The 17,020-nt window shown below is 48.8% G+C and overlaps 1 protein-coding gene across 2 annotated transcripts in view; it reads left to right on the forward strand.

Annotated features, from left to right (window-relative positions):
* The window catches only part of LOC310874996 (thyroid hormone receptor alpha), a 226,106-nt gene that overhangs the window by 67,042 nt on the left and 142,044 nt on the right, over nt 1-17,020 (forward strand). Inside the window, exon 1 of one of the 2 annotated variants that reach the window (XM_083787990.1) lies at nt 3,258-3,319. The exons of the other annotated variant lie outside the window; for it this stretch is intronic. The gene's annotated coding sequence lies outside the window, so the exon portion shown is untranslated. Of the gene's footprint in view, nt 1-3,257; nt 3,320-17,020 lie in introns of those variants that run through there. 2 annotated transcript variants of the gene reach the window in all.

The following is a 17,020-nucleotide window of genomic DNA, read 5'->3' on the forward strand; positions in this document are numbered from 1 at the left end:
GGGGGGGGGGGGGGGGGGGGATCAGCAGAGGAGAGAGAGAGAGAGACTGCCAATGTCCTCCATGCTTTCTCCTGCTGCCCTGTCGGTCTGTCTGTCTGTCTGTTCCCCTGCCAGGTACTCTACTCTACTGTTATTGTGGTTATCCGGTGAGGAGGGGGGATCATGGGAGAGAGGAGAGGAGCGGGGTGGGATGGACGGACGGGGGAAATTGGCTGAAGTCTTATGATAAATGCAGTCCAGATCAGCTGGGAGAATTTGGGCGTCGCTTGCGGCTGCTGCCTTCGCTGGTACTATCAGTGGTACTATCATTGGTACTATCAGTGGTACTATCAGTGGTACTATCGGTGGTACTATCGGTGGTACTATCGGTGGTACTATCGGTGGTACTATCGGTGGTACTATCGGTGGTACTATCGGTGGTACTATCGGGGGTACTATCGTGGGTACTATCGGGGGTACTATCGGGGGTACTATCGGTGGTACTATCGGTGGTACTATCGGGGGTACTATCGGGGGTACTATCGGGGGTACTATCGGTGGTACTATCAGTGGTACTATCGGTGGTACTATCGGTGGTACTATCGGTGGTACTATCGGTGGTACTATCGGTGGTACTATCGGTGGTACTATCGGGGGTACTATCGGTGGTACTATCAGTGGTACTATCGGTGGTACTATCGGTGGTACTATCGGTGGTACTATCGGTGGTACTATCGGTGGTACTATCGGTGGTACTATCGGTGGTACTATCGGTGGTACTATCGGTGGTACTATCAGTGGTACTATCAGTGCAGCTCCCCCAGTGTCTCCCGTTCAGGGCCGTCTGGTACCAGCAACATGCTGAAGGTTGCTATATAGCTGCATACTAACATCAGAACTACCAGTGTCGGGTCGGTCCGGGAAGGCTCTCTGAACGAGAGAGGCGTCTGACAGACAAATTGCACTGCAATAGAACACTCCTCCGCCCACCACCGCACGCTCAAGCTGTTGGCGGCTCCAGCCAAGTGGTATACGCTACAGCCAGCACTGTGAGACCGCCCAGCCGTATAGCTCCCGATGATGTCATATTGTAGATTTGGGCCAGCAGCCATACAGAGTTGCAAACCGACGTGCTTCTATACAACATTTCTCTCTCTTGTTTCCTCTCTCTCTCTGTTTCTCTCTCCATTTTATTAGCTTGCTTTCTTTCTTTGTTTTCTTCCAGCTTGGATTTGACAAAGTATGGATTCCCGTTTTCTAAAATAAATCAGAATCTGAGGCGTAAGCGGTGAGCAAATAAATCTTTAAAACAAACATGGACGAAGGCTCATCCGAGAACACAGGCACGTCCCATTGTCAACAACCTGTGACACACAGCCTCCCCGCTTAACCCAATTAGTTCCGATAAGGGCCCTCTAAGTTGATTCCGCCTCTGGCTCGCCCAGCCAGTAATTTATTACAAGGCTTTTTATTATGAAGCAGCATCTCAACCCCCCCACCTCGCCCTGAGTCGCTGCATGCACCAGGTCTAAAAAAAAATTACTCGAGAAACCGAAATGGACCTATACGGCAGGTTCAGGTGAGGACAGTCCAGGTATTTTAACGAGCTGCAGCTCCACCCCCCCCCCCCCCCAATGCTATTATCTACCCCCTTGGGTGCAAAAGGGTGTAAGTAATCAGGCACCGTGCAGAGGGAGCTGCCTCTCAGCTGCTGCTGCTGCTCAGCGTTCGTTCGCATCGTGGCTGCCTTCTATTCATAGGCTTCAGCGAGCAGCTTTATTAAGAAACGTGGAAGGATGAGGCGGGAAGGTTGTCGCGGCGGGGCGACACCGTTTTGCCGTCTCCAAACGGTGTTTCCAACATAATGACATGATGTATCGGAGCTCGTTAGCGGAGGGAGAAGGGAGTCTTTGGACAGCTGTTCCAGAGCGGATACGAACCCCTGGCTTTGGCCTTTTTTGACAATGACAGGGCTGACAATTGTGGCGAGGTATCGTTTCCGTTACTCTACTATAGCATGTCGTCGCTACACAGGCCAGCTAGCTTCACTTAGCATGTATTGTTGTGTTGTCGGCTGTTTGCCGACACCCCCCCCCCCCCCCACACACACGAGACGAAAGCATGTGGGTTGAAGGACGCTGACTAGAGGTCACCGGCTGCCGGGGCGGCTGGCAGTAATGTTACAGCGGGCCATGCAGCTCTGTCCAGGGATCAGCTTTCTCCGCTTCCTCCACCACAGTGGGGTGGAAAAAATTGCAAAGTGGACCTCGGATCAGCTTCCCGCGCGTCGACTCTGCCCCGTCCCTGGGCTGTTTTATGGATTGGCTGTGACCTCACCCACATGAGGAGAGGTGGTGGAAGGCAGGGGAGGGGGGGGAGGGGAAGGAGGGGGGGTGTCACGTGGCTCCAAGCTGGCTAATAATCTCGCTGTGGGGTCACGACCCATCCCGTCATTGTCACCACCACCACCACCACCGCCCCATCAGCTCGCTTTCAAGCCCTTGACTCCAATAGTTTCTCTGTCTCTCTCTCTCCAACACAACAACAACAGCGTGCAGGGAGGGAGGGAGGGAGGGAGGGGGTGGATGGCTGTTTACCCACCCTATCCAGGGTCAAACGTATACTGGAGATACTCGGTGCAGGCCTACTGGTTGACAACAGGCCCACTTCCACAACCACATGGTCCCTCAACTGACAGACGGAATGAACTGAATGAACCTGTCTTTAGCCTACTTGGTCTCTGTCGTGTCTTATCTCCGTCTCTTTCTCTCTCTCTCTTCCTTCCTACTGTTTCTGCAAAAGAAATCCCCCAAAATACCAAGGGGATTGGACTGCCCCCTCAACTCAACTCCCACCCCGTCATCCCGGGTCTTTTTTTAAGGAGAAGTCTCCGTTGGAACAAAGAGGATCCATTACTGATCTAGTGTTACCCATTCCATCCTTTTGGCCTTCCCCTTCCTCAAAGCGTCGCTTGTCGTAGCCTCGACCACTCTCATCGGGCTCCGTCACACACACTGGATGGCTGGGCCGCGGCGTGCCCGTAACCCCATCCGTCATGCAGCCGAGCGCTAAGACAAAGCCGGTGCTTGTGACTTCACCCCGATGAAGGCCCCCCTCTGTTCATGGTATAGATCCATTGGTGTCGCCTCTCCAGCCGGGACAATGCATTGACACATTGAAGCACAGGCTAGCGAAGCGGTCGCCCCCCCCCCCTCCCCTTCTCTTCTCGTCTAGGACCTCATGGGCCCGGGCCAGCGCAGGGGAAGTGAGGGAACGGGAGAGAGAGAGAGGGAGAGATTACACCGAAAGCCCGGCATTGTAGTGGCAGTACCATGTAATGGTAAGTACATAGTGTATGTTACGCGCACACTGAGGTCGTTGTATATGTGGTGTTGTACTGTACCGCTGCTGGCATTCATGAATGAGCTTGTCCCTGCGAGGGGTGTACACACTGTACTGTACGAGTGCATGCGGGAACACACGCACGCGCGTGCGCACGCAGCACAGGCTAGCGGAGAGCGGCTTGGAGCCGAGCTAACACAAATAAGGGTGCGTCTGCACGAGCAAAGTCTCGCTCCTATATACTTCTATAAGGGGACGTATGATATTATAGCGTGGTCGCTCTAATGAGAACATTAATCATAGAACCAATCAGCTACATTTTCCCCTCTTTTGTCTTGTAACAGCGAGGACATACATCATTATTTACATATGACAGGGTTACACCATAACTATGTGTGGGAACAGTACAGTACCAATCTACAGCATATGGAGGAAGAACTCCATGCCCAACACAAGCACTGCTGACTGCTACACTCAGTTTTAACCTCTCTCTCTCTCTCTCTCTCTCTCTCTCTCTCTTTCTCTCTCTCTCACATCACTCTCTCAGATTTGGTCTCTCTTTCTCTCTCGCTCTTTGTCTTTTTCAGTCTCGCACGCACTCTGTCAGACTCTCTCTCTCTCCCTATTTATTCTCTCCGTCGATGAAGTTGTTTTCCTCCAACTCTCATCAGGCCAGCCTCGTGTGGCCCAGTGCCATTGCTTACAGTGCATTGTCCAAACGCTCCCCTCTCTCCATATACCTCCACCCAACCGCCCCAAGTGTCTCACAGAGAAAGGAACAGAGAAATAATATATACTTGTACACCTTTTGCTTAATCTCACAGAGACAATGCGAGAGCCATAACAGTGGAACTCAGTCACTGACACCAGTAGAAACCTCGGGGGTTAACTTATGCAAAATTCTGATCATTGTGTCTATTTTTGAGTGGTGCAACCACTCCTATAGGCAGCTATGTGTGTCCCTGCCTGGCTGGGTCTGTGATTATTTGTGTACACTCTCAGTTAAATGAACACTCTGGATTTTAGAGTGTACTGGCAATTAAACAATCTGATTATCATAATTACACTTATCAATGTTAGTGATAAAGAGCTTTCATGTCAATTTGAGCAACGGTATCGAAAAAGATATCAGGGTGCAGTATATGGTGAATTGCTGGGGACCATCACTGGGAACCAGGGGGTGTGTGAGGGGTGATTTAATACTCTGTTGTGCACAATCACAAGCTGAGTGAACACGTACATCACATCGTGTGTGCGTAACCAAGTATAAATCAAGCATAAGGAGGAGTACAAAAGGAATGGTTGACAATAAATGTCCAACCCTCCTCCTCCTCCCGTCCCTGCCTGGTTGCTCTCTCCTCTCTTTCTGTCCCTATGGGGACGGTCAGATGTAGAGTGCAACGTTGGTCTGCCCCTGCCCCTCCAAATGCCTGACTGCTTCTAACATAAAACATAAAAATAGCCCTAATAAAAAAACAAACGAGAGTCTTACGTTGGTCTGAATGTTGGTCTGAATCTGTGTGTGTGTGTGTGTGTGTGTGTGTGTGTGTGTGTGTGTGTGTGTGTGTGTGTGTGTGTGTGTGTGTGTGTGTGTGTGTGTGTGTGTGTGTGTGTGTGTGTGTGTGTGTGTGTGTGTGTGTGTGTGTGTGTGTGTGTGTGTGTGTGTGTGTGTGTGTGTGTGTGTGTGTGTGTGTGTGGCCGCTCTGTGAACTTGGTTGCAGGCGCACAGGGATGACTCGTCTGTTAGGCTCAGATGAGTAATTTTCAGAGCCCTCGCTGCCAATCGCACAGACAGCAAACCTTGTGTGTGTGTGCGTGCGTGTTTGTGCTTGTGCGTGCGTGTGCCTATCCATGCATGCGTGCCATGTGGATTGTGGACACCTCTTGTTTATATTGGTAGAGAGAGAGAGAGAGAGAGGGCTAAAGAACAGAGCTTTACGCCAACGTTTCCATTTTCGTTTGTTGACTGCAGGTTCCATGACATTTTTTTACTTTGTAAGAAGTCGCTCTGGGTATAAGAGCGTCCGCCAAACGCCTGAAATGTGAATTATAAATTGCTTCCATTCAAAACAGAACGAGAGAGAGAGAGAGAGAGAGGAAGCTTGAGGCTAGACGGAAGAATTGGAAACGCCACAGACTGCATTCATAACATCCTTGTGACCTCATGTGAGCGAGAGAGAGAGAGGGGGTCTGCGGCCCCCGGCCCATGTTTTGGTGCAGCAGCAGCATGTGCGTGACGACCGGTGGCCATTAACCCCGCGCTGCTGGCGGAGGTCATCCGCAGTGTCATACGTCACTGGCTCATTCTTAATGGGCACGATCGATACGAGAAAACTGGATGTTGGGCTGATGTTCACCAGGGAGGCATCCTGATATCGCATATGGGTGTGGGTGCGGGTGCGTGTGTCTGTGTGTGTGTGTGCGTGTGCGTGCGTGCCTGCGTCTGTGTGTAGTATAGTGTGTAATGTGTGCGCTGTATGTGTGAGACATTGCAAAATCAATTCCACCAGGCTGCTTCCCCACCTGGCGTGGAATTAACATGATCATCTAAAATGGATCTCGTGGAGGACGAGGCCAGAGGTCATTTTTCATGCATATTTGTGCACGTGCAGTACCGTACAGTATCTACTACTATATAACAAACAATTTTGAGGCGTTTACAGGGTAAATAAAATAAACCATAACATGACATGTTTATAATTACGCACACGTTTTGAATTCAATCTTTTATGTATCTTTTGTATGTTCTTTCTTAATCGGCACCGTTTTTTTTGGCGTGCGTGCATATCGAGGCAGCTGTGTGACCAAACGGGATTTGAATGGACTCGGGGCATGGCAACAGGGCGCTACGGTAATTGCATTTAGCATGTTAGCTCCCCGCCGGGGCTGGGCAGGGCATGACTCGGAGACCCGCGTGGGCTGCTGAGATTTAACCCATTTAGACCTAAAGAAGAAAAAAAAGGTCCTCTAAATCATGACGGTTTTCTGAAATACCAATGTTTCTGTATCAATGGTGCTCAATGTTTTATGTCAAGAACCCCAGAAATGATCTGTATTTGGCCACCGACCCCCCCATCTGAGAATATGCTGTTCCAGGGACCCCACCAGAAGCAAAGATATGAGTCAAAAACGTTCGCTCTGAAAGAATATTAAAAGATTTGCTACACATTTTCACGATTTTTTCTAAAATAGCAGACCTACAAGCTCGTAGCCACGCTATGAGCTTTTGTAGATCTGCTATTTTTCAATAGCTAAAGTATAATACTTAAAACACCAAAAGGAGGTTTCCGCCCAAAATGGGTTAAAGCATGCCTCTTGGACGGAGGCGCGGCCCAGCTGCTCCCATCATGCACCTGTTGTAACGAGCCTCTTCCTTCCTGGGTCTCATTATTAGCATCGGGCACAAATGCTCGAAAACGTTGAAACGTTAAGTTTCGATCGACTTTTCACGGCGCGGCCGAAGGCTAGGCCTTGTAGAACAAAGGGTTGTCTGTATGTGCTGCATGTCTGTCTATGTATATAGTACTATCACAAACAATGTCAATTATACCTCCTTACAGAGGGCAGACGGGGTAGGGGTACAAGGCTTTGAGGTTTTGCTGAGGTGTTGCTCTTTTTTGCACTCTAGGTATGTTGTCTTGGGTGTTTTAATATGCTGTACGAGTCACTACGTACCTTATTGCATTGTAATGTATTGCGTTTATGTATGCTGCGGGTCTTTGTGCCCAAGACAAATTCCTCCCCTGGGAGACGAAATAAAGTAACCTTGAACCTTGAACAATGGCAGGAATTTCCCGGTGAAGCGAAGGTGAAATGATTCGCCGGTAGTCTAAAAACTAATATTTTATCTCAGCATTGTTCTCGTGAAGCACTTTTGGACCATTTATACTGTACGCGAGTCATTAATAAAGATTGCTATTTTCCTTTGGCCGAGGGAGACAGTGCTTCTCTCACAAACTGGCTGCTGCTTCTGCACATACCTGTAGATTGGACTGGGAAGCCACTCTGTTATGATACGCTGGGCTGTATTTTGCGTGTCTTAAGTACCAGGTCTTATTCCCTAACTTGAGTAAACTAAAGACCTGGAGGCGTGATCAATGCTCTTTGGCCACTCAGAATAGCCAAATGGCATTGATCACACCTCCAGGTCTTTAGTTTACTCAAGTTAGGGAATAAGACCTGGTACTTAAGACACGCAAAATACAGCCCGCTATGTCTTGTGTTGCGACTGTACCCTGGGACTGAAACTCACGCAGTTCACCTCTTGAGGACAGTATGTCAGTATGACAACTTACTCGCAGAGATTAAAAGGCAATCCCTTGATTCCTATCGCTGGTGGTATCTGGTATGGTAATGTGAGTCAATGGGATTAGCCTATCTGGCGTGTCACCTTACTTGATTCCGTGGCGTGCAGAAAATGGACGAAAACGACCCCCGAGGGGATAATAAACGAATGGGCTAATCTGGCTATAAGGCACGGACAGACGCTCGCCACTGGCTGTTATCTAATCTGGCTATAAGGCACGGACAGACGCTCGCCACTGGCTGTTATCTAATCTGGCTATAGGCACGGACAGACGCTCGCCACTGGCTGGTATCTTAGCACAGTAGCGAGACAGTTGGTCGGGCCGTCAACATGTAATTAACTCCATGTCCTCCCGCTGACCTCGGGGACCTCGCCGTGTAATGACGGCGGAGGCGGGGGCCCCCACGGCGGCGGGGCGCAGCGGTGAATGTCGGGAATGCCGTGGCCCCCAGGGTGGTCTGGCCGCTCCGGCATGGAGGAGAAGCTAACGCGGCAGGACAGGGTTAGCCAGGCTTGCAGTGTCCGTCCTCCCAGTCCAACGCTGCAGATGGGGGGGCGGGGGGGGGGGGGGGTGACCCCCAGGAGAGCCACAGGAAGGCTACTTTTCCTTCCATACATGGAGGACGTTTTTTTCCCCTGGTCGGTTTGACCCCTTGACACGAGCTGTCAACGGTGGCTTGTTTGAGGGGGGGGGGGGGAGGGTGGTGAAGATGCTTCACGTGGTCTAATTGGCTTGTTTGGGGGGGTGAGGGTGGTTCACGTGGTCTAATTGGGTTAACCCATTTAGGCTTGACGTCGAAATTTATAAAATGTCTTCTAAATCCTGACAGTTTTCTTTCAAGATTTGCGCCACATTTTCACAATTCTTTCAAAAATAGCAGACCTACAAGCTTGTAGATCTGCTATTTTTCAATAGCTAAATTATAACAATGTTTAAAACACCAAAAGGGGTTCCTGCCCAAAATGGGTTAACTATGATCAACTTGTGTCAGAGGGGGCAGGCGATGTGGACAGCCACTAGTCTGTAGGGCAGGATATTACTGTAGTAACCATTCAGAGGGGGCAGGCGATGTGGACAGCCACTAGTCTGTAGGGCAGGATATTACTGTAGTAACCATTCAGAGGGGGCAGGCGATGTGGACAGCCACTAGTCTGTAGGGCAGGATATTACTGTAGTAACCATTCAGAGGGGGCAGGCGATGTGGACAGCCACTAGTCTGTAGGGCAGGATATTACTGTAGTGACCATTCAGAGGGGGCAGGCGATGTGGACAGCCACTAGTCTGTAGGGCAGGATATTACTGTAGTGACCATTCAGAGGGGGCAGGCGATGTGGACAGCCACTAGTCTGTAGGGCAGGATATTACTGTAGTGACCATTCAGAGGGGGCAGGCGATGTGGACAGCCACTAGTCTGTAGGGCAGGATATTACTGTAGTAACCATTCAGAGGGGGCAGGCGATGTGGACAGCCACTAGTCTGTAGGGCAGGATATTACTGTAGTAACCATTCAGAGGGGGCAGGCGATGTGGACAGCCACTAGTCTGTAGGGCAGGATATTACTGTAGTAACCATTCAGAGGGGGCAGGCGATGTGGACAGCCACTAGTCTGTAGGGCAGGATATTACTGTAGTAACCATTCAGAGGGGCAGGCGATGTGGACAGCCACTAGTCTGTAGGGCAGGATATTACTGTAGTAACCATTCAAAGACAAAATATAACGCGCATCCTCCGTTTTTTTGGTGCCGAGCCAAACTGTATAGTCGAAACGTTGTGTACTTGTACTGTTTTGTCACAAATGTATGGATCATTCCAGAGTGTTTTGCTAGGATATAGTAAACAAACATTCTTATAGCAACCCATCCCTCCTCCGGTTACCTCAGCGATAGTTTTTTCCACCAAAGGTTTTTTTTCCATCAAATTATCTGTTTACTGCCAAGCAAAATGAGCGCAGATGTACATCCCTGTGTCGTGGACGTAACCCCCATTTGGACCGGAATCGGGAGTAATGATGCGTTGCATTCAGAGGTGGACCCGTTTCAGAGGAAAACTGAAAAGAACGAGGCGGTGAGATCACATGATGAGGTTTTAAACTGCTTTGAATCATATACTTCATCAATAGCAGCTTTATTTACTCAGCAGATATAATTTGCTATTCTGCGGCTCACTTGAACAGGAGTTCATTCAGGAGATGTGTGAAAACATACTGCATGCGTTTAGCTTCGCTCAGATTTGCAGGCCCGGGCCACAGCGATGTGTACAGTAATAGTAATTTAATTTGTGGGTAAGAAATGTTGGCTGCGTTTGACCTTTGGCCTTCGGCCCATATGAGGCACACTGTGAACTGGTTTAACCCATTATTCAAGTCCTGAGGCCGATTCTACAAATGGCTTCTACAAATGGCTTCTAAATCACTAGTTGTCAAACCTTCTCGTGCAAACTGCCAAGGACCCCCAAATATACATATATATTTGGCGGGCCCCCATCTGAAAAATGTTTTGTGCCAGGGACCCCCAGAAGAGAAGGTTTATGTTAAAACCATTGATTAGATTATTCAAGATTTTTCAAACTCTTTCAAGATTGTGACTCGCTGCGAGTTTCTATATCGTCTATTTTTTAGAACCGCTGTTCTGAATCCTATATAAGAGTTTTCTGAAAAGCTTACGTTGCTATAAAGAGATAGCTTTTTTTTAACCCGGTTTCGGTGGGTTAAGATGACATTCAACCTCTTAAAGGGAAACTGACAGCTACACTCAATCTATGCTTCAAGAAACAAACTGCCAGTGCAAAAAGATCCTGCCGTGCGAAGCACAACTATTATTATTGATAAATGACCGTGATATTTTCCCTCCTTTCTCTGAATTTCTCCACACACATTTACAGACAAGGCACTACAGTATAGTGTACAGTACAGTGGCTGCAATACGGTGGCTGTATCCCTTCTCTCTCCTCTACTGTTACAAACATGCGTCCTCCATGTTAATGCACGGGCGAGGGCACCATGGGGCAAAGTGCTATTTGTGGCTGTACCGACAGTGAATCTTCGCTGTGACAAGGCCCTCGGCATCGTCTCACACACACACGCACACGCACGCACGAACGCACGCAAACGGACACACATGCACACATCATCGCCACTCAATCCCAACCCCCTTCTCTCCTTGAACTGCCCAGCTGTGCAGGCTCTCGTCAACGTGGCCTTGTCTGATTCTCTCTCTCTCTCCCTCTCTTTCTTTCTTTCTCCCTCTGGCTCTCTCCTTTGTGTGTGTGTGTGTGTGTGTGTGTGTGTGTGTGTGTGTGTGTCCTTCTCCCTCTGTCCCTCTCCTCATGTCTCTCTCTCTCTCCCTCTTTCCCTCTGGTGTCTCTCTCTCCTCATCTGGTCATCTCCCGCTGTGTCTCTGTCCGTTTATCTCTCGCCCTTTTGTCTCTCCTCTCTCTCTCTCTCTCTCTCTCTCTCTCTCTCTCTCTCTCTCTCTCTCTCTCTCTCTCCCCCTCATCTTTCTCTTTTCCCGCCCTCTCTCTCTCTCCCTCTCTTTCTCTTTGTCTCTCTCTCGTTGGGCCTCCTCCTCCTCTGTTTGAGTGCCATGCATTATGTGACTGCCCACCACTTGAATCTGGTGTTTCACTGTGTGCACCAGAGGAGTGACATGGCCTTTGAGTGACACCGTGCACGCCGGCAATCTGTCCACCGCCCCCGCACTCATGGATGGACTGTCACACACATGGGTTCAAGGAGATTACAGTAACTTGGGTGTTTGCTCGTACACGTGTGTGTGTGTGTGTGTGTGTGTGTGTGTGTGTGTGTGTGTGTGTGTGTGTGTGTGTGTGTGTGTGTGTGTGTGTGTGTGTGTGTGTGTGTGTGTGTGTGTGTGTGTGTGTGTGTGTGTGTGTGTGTGGACCCCATGAATTAATTCCTGATGTGATACAGGAGATTCCAAACGGCAGAGACTCTGTAGGCTCGGGTGAAAGAATGCGTTCAAGACCAGAATATGTTTTGTTTTGAAGTACATGAAACGGCCAAAATAGCATCAATGAAGGATTTTCAAGTCCTAACTATTATGAATGCCAGATGCACAGTTACACAGTCCACACTGGAAACATGTGTGCGTGCGTGTGTGTGTGTGTGTGTGTGTGCGCGTGTACTGTGTGTGTATGTACAATATATCTGTATATACTGTAGGTTTCTGTGCGTGTAAATTATCTCTTTTTGAGTGTGTGTACAATATAAGACTGTGTGTTTGTACAATAATATAGGTGTAGGAGTGTGTATGTGTGAATAAATTAGTGCCTACAGTACAGTATGTGTGCATGTAGTACAGTATGTGCGTCTATATATGACTTGAACTGTGCATGTGTGTGTACTGTGTAGGCTGTGTGCTGTCTGAATGTTGTGCCAATCACACGTATAGCTGTGCAACTGTAATGTGGTGGCATGCTGAGATGCTGAGAGGCCGCTATATTGACTGACTGGCGCTCCAGTAAACGGAATCGCGGCGGTCACTTACCGCCGAACAGACAGACCGCAATTTAACTGTGTGCGCCATCCCCCCTTGCTCCCCCCCCCCCCCCCCCCCCATTTTCTGCTTCAGCTTGGCTCTGCTGTCACTTTGTGGTTATTCTGCGCGGGCATATAGATGTGAATGTATATATATACACACAGGAGCATGTGGACCCCCCCACACACACACACTCGCACCGCCGCGTGGAAAATGGCCCGCTCGCATCACGCGCCAGCAGCCCTGCCGCCACCCCGAGAGTAGGCAAAGGGCAAACTGCCCAGAGTTCCATCAGGGGCAGACAGAGAGACCCTCAGTAGTTCCATTCTCCCAACAATGAACGCTTTCCTACCTCGCCCCCCCTCTCCGGCCCCTCTGGCTGCTTGCGCCTGCCGAGGGGAGAGAAAGCGTGAGCGGCGAATTGTTTTCGTCGCCACGAATATTTCCCATTCATAATGCCGACGTGAGTGGGATTCCTGCTCCTCGCATGGCGGTGGTGGTGGTGCTCTGTTTTCCTTCAAACGGCTCCCCGGGGACTATTCGGGAGTTATTAGATTCTGTTCACCGTGTTTGTTTGTCTCGCTCAGACGGGGGGGGGGGGGGTCACGCACAGGTTCAGCATGGCGGCGCGCGATGAGACGGCGATGGGCTTAAGAAACACGGTTGCCATGGTAACTCCCCCCCCCCCCCCCTGTATATATCATGCAAAGGCGTTGCTGGTGCTATGGTGTAAATGCCAAAGCCAGCATGCATGGCTGCAGCGTGATGCATAATGGGGCTGCTAGAACAAAAATATCAAAATATGATGTTGGTGAAATGTTGAAATGGTGAAATTCCGCCCATATACCTGCTCTGGAGGCAGCTCAGCTGCCTATAAGTAATGGTCGAAAATCATAATGGATTGAATTTATACTGCCTCCCGTCTTGCTTTATTTGCTAATCGCTATGTTAAGAGAGCATGAAAACAACAGCTCTCAGTTCTCTCAATAATGACCTATCGATCTCATTGTATGTAATGGTGTCTCATGGGGGAGACCGAGGGCACAACTGGGGCCTGCGAAATGCCCCCCCCCCCCCCCCCCCCCCTCACACACACACACACACACACACACACATTTTATTATGCCATACCCATGTTTAGCCTTGCATGGCTCCGCCTGTGACCCTGCCTTGAGTGGAGCGTCTCCCCCGAGGCCAAACAGCCAGGCGCGGTCTGATCTTTCCCCATCCGCCATCACTCATAGCAGGCATGACAGGCCACTGAACCCCCCCCCCTCCTCCTCCTCCCGGGACTTCAAAGGCCCGTGGCATGCTCGTCACAAGAGAAGAGGCTTGGCTCGCTGGGGGTGGGGTGTGTGGGCAGGGGAGGAGGAGGAGGAGGGTGGTGGAGTTGGGAGCCCACTGATAGTATGTTGCCCGGGGGTGTTTTCAGTTGGGCCTCCCATTCTGTCGCGGGTGCAATTTCTTCATTTGGTTTTTGAGTGGTGCAACCACTCCTATAGGCGGCTATGTCCGTCCCTGCCTGGGTCCCATGGCTGCCTGGCTGTGTCCGAGCACGAAAATAGTGTCACTGTTGCACAGCCTTAACTGTATATATGATGATTTCGGGTGTGACAGTACATTACAGTAGGCCTACAGTAGAGGGACACCATAGGGACCCCCACACGGTAACTGTTATTTCTCAACCATTTTGGACGCAGGGCGGCTTGCTGGAACCGGGCCGGCCCCCTCCTCACCACTCACTTCACACAGGTGTGATTCTTTTTTGGAGGGAATAGTACACTTCCTTCACTTTTTGCACTTCGATTCCTTCAGGGCGTGCCTTCCGAACGGCGAGATCGGGGCAGGTATTTCCATTTTGTCTTGACATTTTCTATTCTGCAGACGCACACCATGGGAAGCACACTAAAAAAAAGTATTAAACTAAACTTAAAATGTAACCCAGGAGCCTGCATCAAAGGCCGGTGCTTTTGAAATGTTAAAAGTGCTGCTTGGCTTCGCTCTGGGTTCCAGGCGTGATTGATTGTTATGAGTGCAACGCTACTGCTGCTGCTGCTGCGGCTGCCGGGAAAAGGCAGACAGCTCAGCCTTCTCATTCGCAGCAACTGGGGAGCGTCTGTTGTTGCTCTTTGGCTTTCATCCGTCATCTGGCATTGAACAATACTAAAAGAGACAGCTCTCTTGTTTCTAGGAGTTTGCATAACATTGCCTTCAGTGTGTTAGGGTCTCTTAAAAAAAATAAAAGAAACGGTGTGACATAAGATGACTTTATACTATCGAGGTGGACTACAGTGCAGAGAGACCCAGGTGGATTTAATCATATGGAATGCTTTAGGGCAGTTTGAGAATGTAAAGCAGTGGTCCATGGAACAGCAGTTGTCCTTGAGGGGGTTCCAGGTGGTCCACATCTAAATGATGGAGAGTTGGTAACCAAATGGACCCCTATAAATCTATAACTCTTGAGAGCGTAAAATGAAACCAAATGGACCCGTACGGGTTCCTTTGCTCAAGAGTTAAATTGTTGTTAAACGTCTGCATTACTTAATTCACAAGAAGTCTGCACAATTAGACAATGTATAAGAATTTTTATTTTGATCAACATTTGCCTGTTATCTCTCCTATTAAATGGTACTATCACACATCAATACAGCATGGAACTGTGGACAAACTCTTCTCCTACGGCAACAAAATAATCTTTAGTTTTTGGGTCCGAGAGGCTAAAGCTCACCAAATGGTGGTCCATGGCTCAAATGTCAAATACATGATGGAGCTTGATAGGAAAAGGGTGGAAAAGCACTGATCTAAAGGAGGCCGTATTGCAGGTTGGAGGCGCGGGGGAGAGTCATACGGTATACGTTTCCCAGGGTGTGACATGTCACACAGGATAGGTCGGGTGGGCACCTTGGACATCTAGGCACCTCCATGTCAAATTGGCCATTTTGTCTAAAATGTTACAAAATAAAATATTTGAAAAAATGGTCTCAAGTAAAAAAATAATGATTATAACATGCTTACCGTTATACATTCGACAATTAAGGTCTAATATTTCTACAATTGCTACAAGACCTGTATATCCAGTCATTTTGAGGCATAAACTATAGAAGTTGAAAGATAAAACTAAGTCTGATAATGATGTACCATTCATGTTCACAGTATGTTGACTGGAGGTGTTTTCAGTTGGGCCTCCATTCTGTTGCGGGTACAATTATACCATATATACATTACTTTCAACGTTTTTTATTTTTTATTTAACCCATTGAGCGGGAACCCCTTTTGGTGTTTTAAACATTATGTTATAATTTAGCTATTGAAAAATAGCAGATCTACAAGCTGCGCGCTACGAGCTTGTAGGTCTGCTATTTTTGAAAAATCGTGAAAATATTTATTTCAGAAAACTGGAGGATTTAGAAGATTTCTTTTTAATTTTGAGGTCAGGCCTAAATGGGTTAAACATTTTGGACAAAATTAATTTGACACCAAGGTTCCCAGGTGTCCAAGGTGTCCATGCACCTATCCTGGCTATATACCAGACAGGCATCTTGCTATCAGTCACATCTGCTGAGGCAAGACCCCCAACCAGTTTTCCAAGAACACATAATACAATACTGTATAAGATGCAAGAGGTTTCATTTGTCACATGCTCATACAAGTTTGTGCAGTGAAATGTTGCCATCCGCCAGGCATAAGGAGAATAAAAGAAAAACATGCTGTGTTATAAAAAAATAAAAAAGGCAACGTTTCTGTCATCTGGGGCCTTCTTTGTTAAATAAAATTACACCGTGGGCCTTTGGCTCGCACAGCCGCTCTGTTCCGACCAGGCCTCCTTTCTCCTTGAATGTGAGCTTGATTCCACTCCAGGGAGGATTCCAATAATTCTAAATCATTGCAACATTTGACCTCGTTGGGAGTCTGAATTTACTCAAGAGTTAATCGCTGAGTCAAAGTTCCAAATTGCAGCACTCGCCGCGCTCATCCAAACGAAAACACAACAGGGAACCTCTTTGTGATGTACGTTTTGCTTGCTTAAGATGATCCCTATTAGCCACAGTCCCTTTCATGTTTTTGGCATTTTGATTGATAAACAGCACGACGTCTTGTGCTTATGCACTACTTAATCAACATGATCAAAGGCAGATGCTGCACATGCACACGTCGCCGCGCGGCGATGAATTACGTCAACTCTCTCCTATATCTGCTCGCGAGTGTCGTCATCCTTCTCCTCGTCCACCAGAGAAACGAGCAGCCACGTTTTGTTTTTGTCTCTCCCTCTCTCTCTCTTCCTTTTTAAACATCCTCTCCTCTCTGCCTGCCTGTCAATGGATGACGAAGCCTGGCGTATCACCAGAGACACCACGGTGACCTGCTTTCACAAAGCATCACGCTGCCTCGTCTCCTCTGTTGTTTTGTCGCGCCACCCCCCGATCCTTCTGTTTACAGGAAGTTGTCATGAGGGTTTACGTCCCCCCCGTCCCCCCCATGCCTGTCACATTGCTGTTGAACCACGTGGCATACAACAAGCCCACTCCCATTGGCTTATATGCACACACGCCATTTTGGCGTTCACAGGCGTTACCGACGATACTAATGAAGCCTCTGTTCCATTCTGGGCAAACAGAGTCAAGGTGCGGAGGTTGTGCGTGTTGGCCCAAATGGCCCTGTACGAGTGTGTAACTCTGAGAGTGTACAAATGGAACCAAGTGGACCCCTACCATTTGGGCCCGTCCATTTGGTTCCATGTGTACACTGCACTCTCAGAGTTACGGGGGTCCTTAAAACGGTTTGAGAACCACTGTACACTAAATGGAACAGAGCCTTAATTAGTATCATTGGTAACACCTGTGGAGGAAGCGGCCCGGAGGTAGGAAGAGTTGTTCTGTGCATCGCTGGTGTTTTCATTAC

Source organism: Protomyctophum parallelum (genome assembly GCF_964188405.1).
Source record: "Protomyctophum parallelum genome assembly, chromosome: 17".
Taxonomy (NCBI): Eukaryota; Metazoa; Chordata; class Actinopteri; order Myctophiformes; family Myctophidae; genus Protomyctophum; species Protomyctophum parallelum.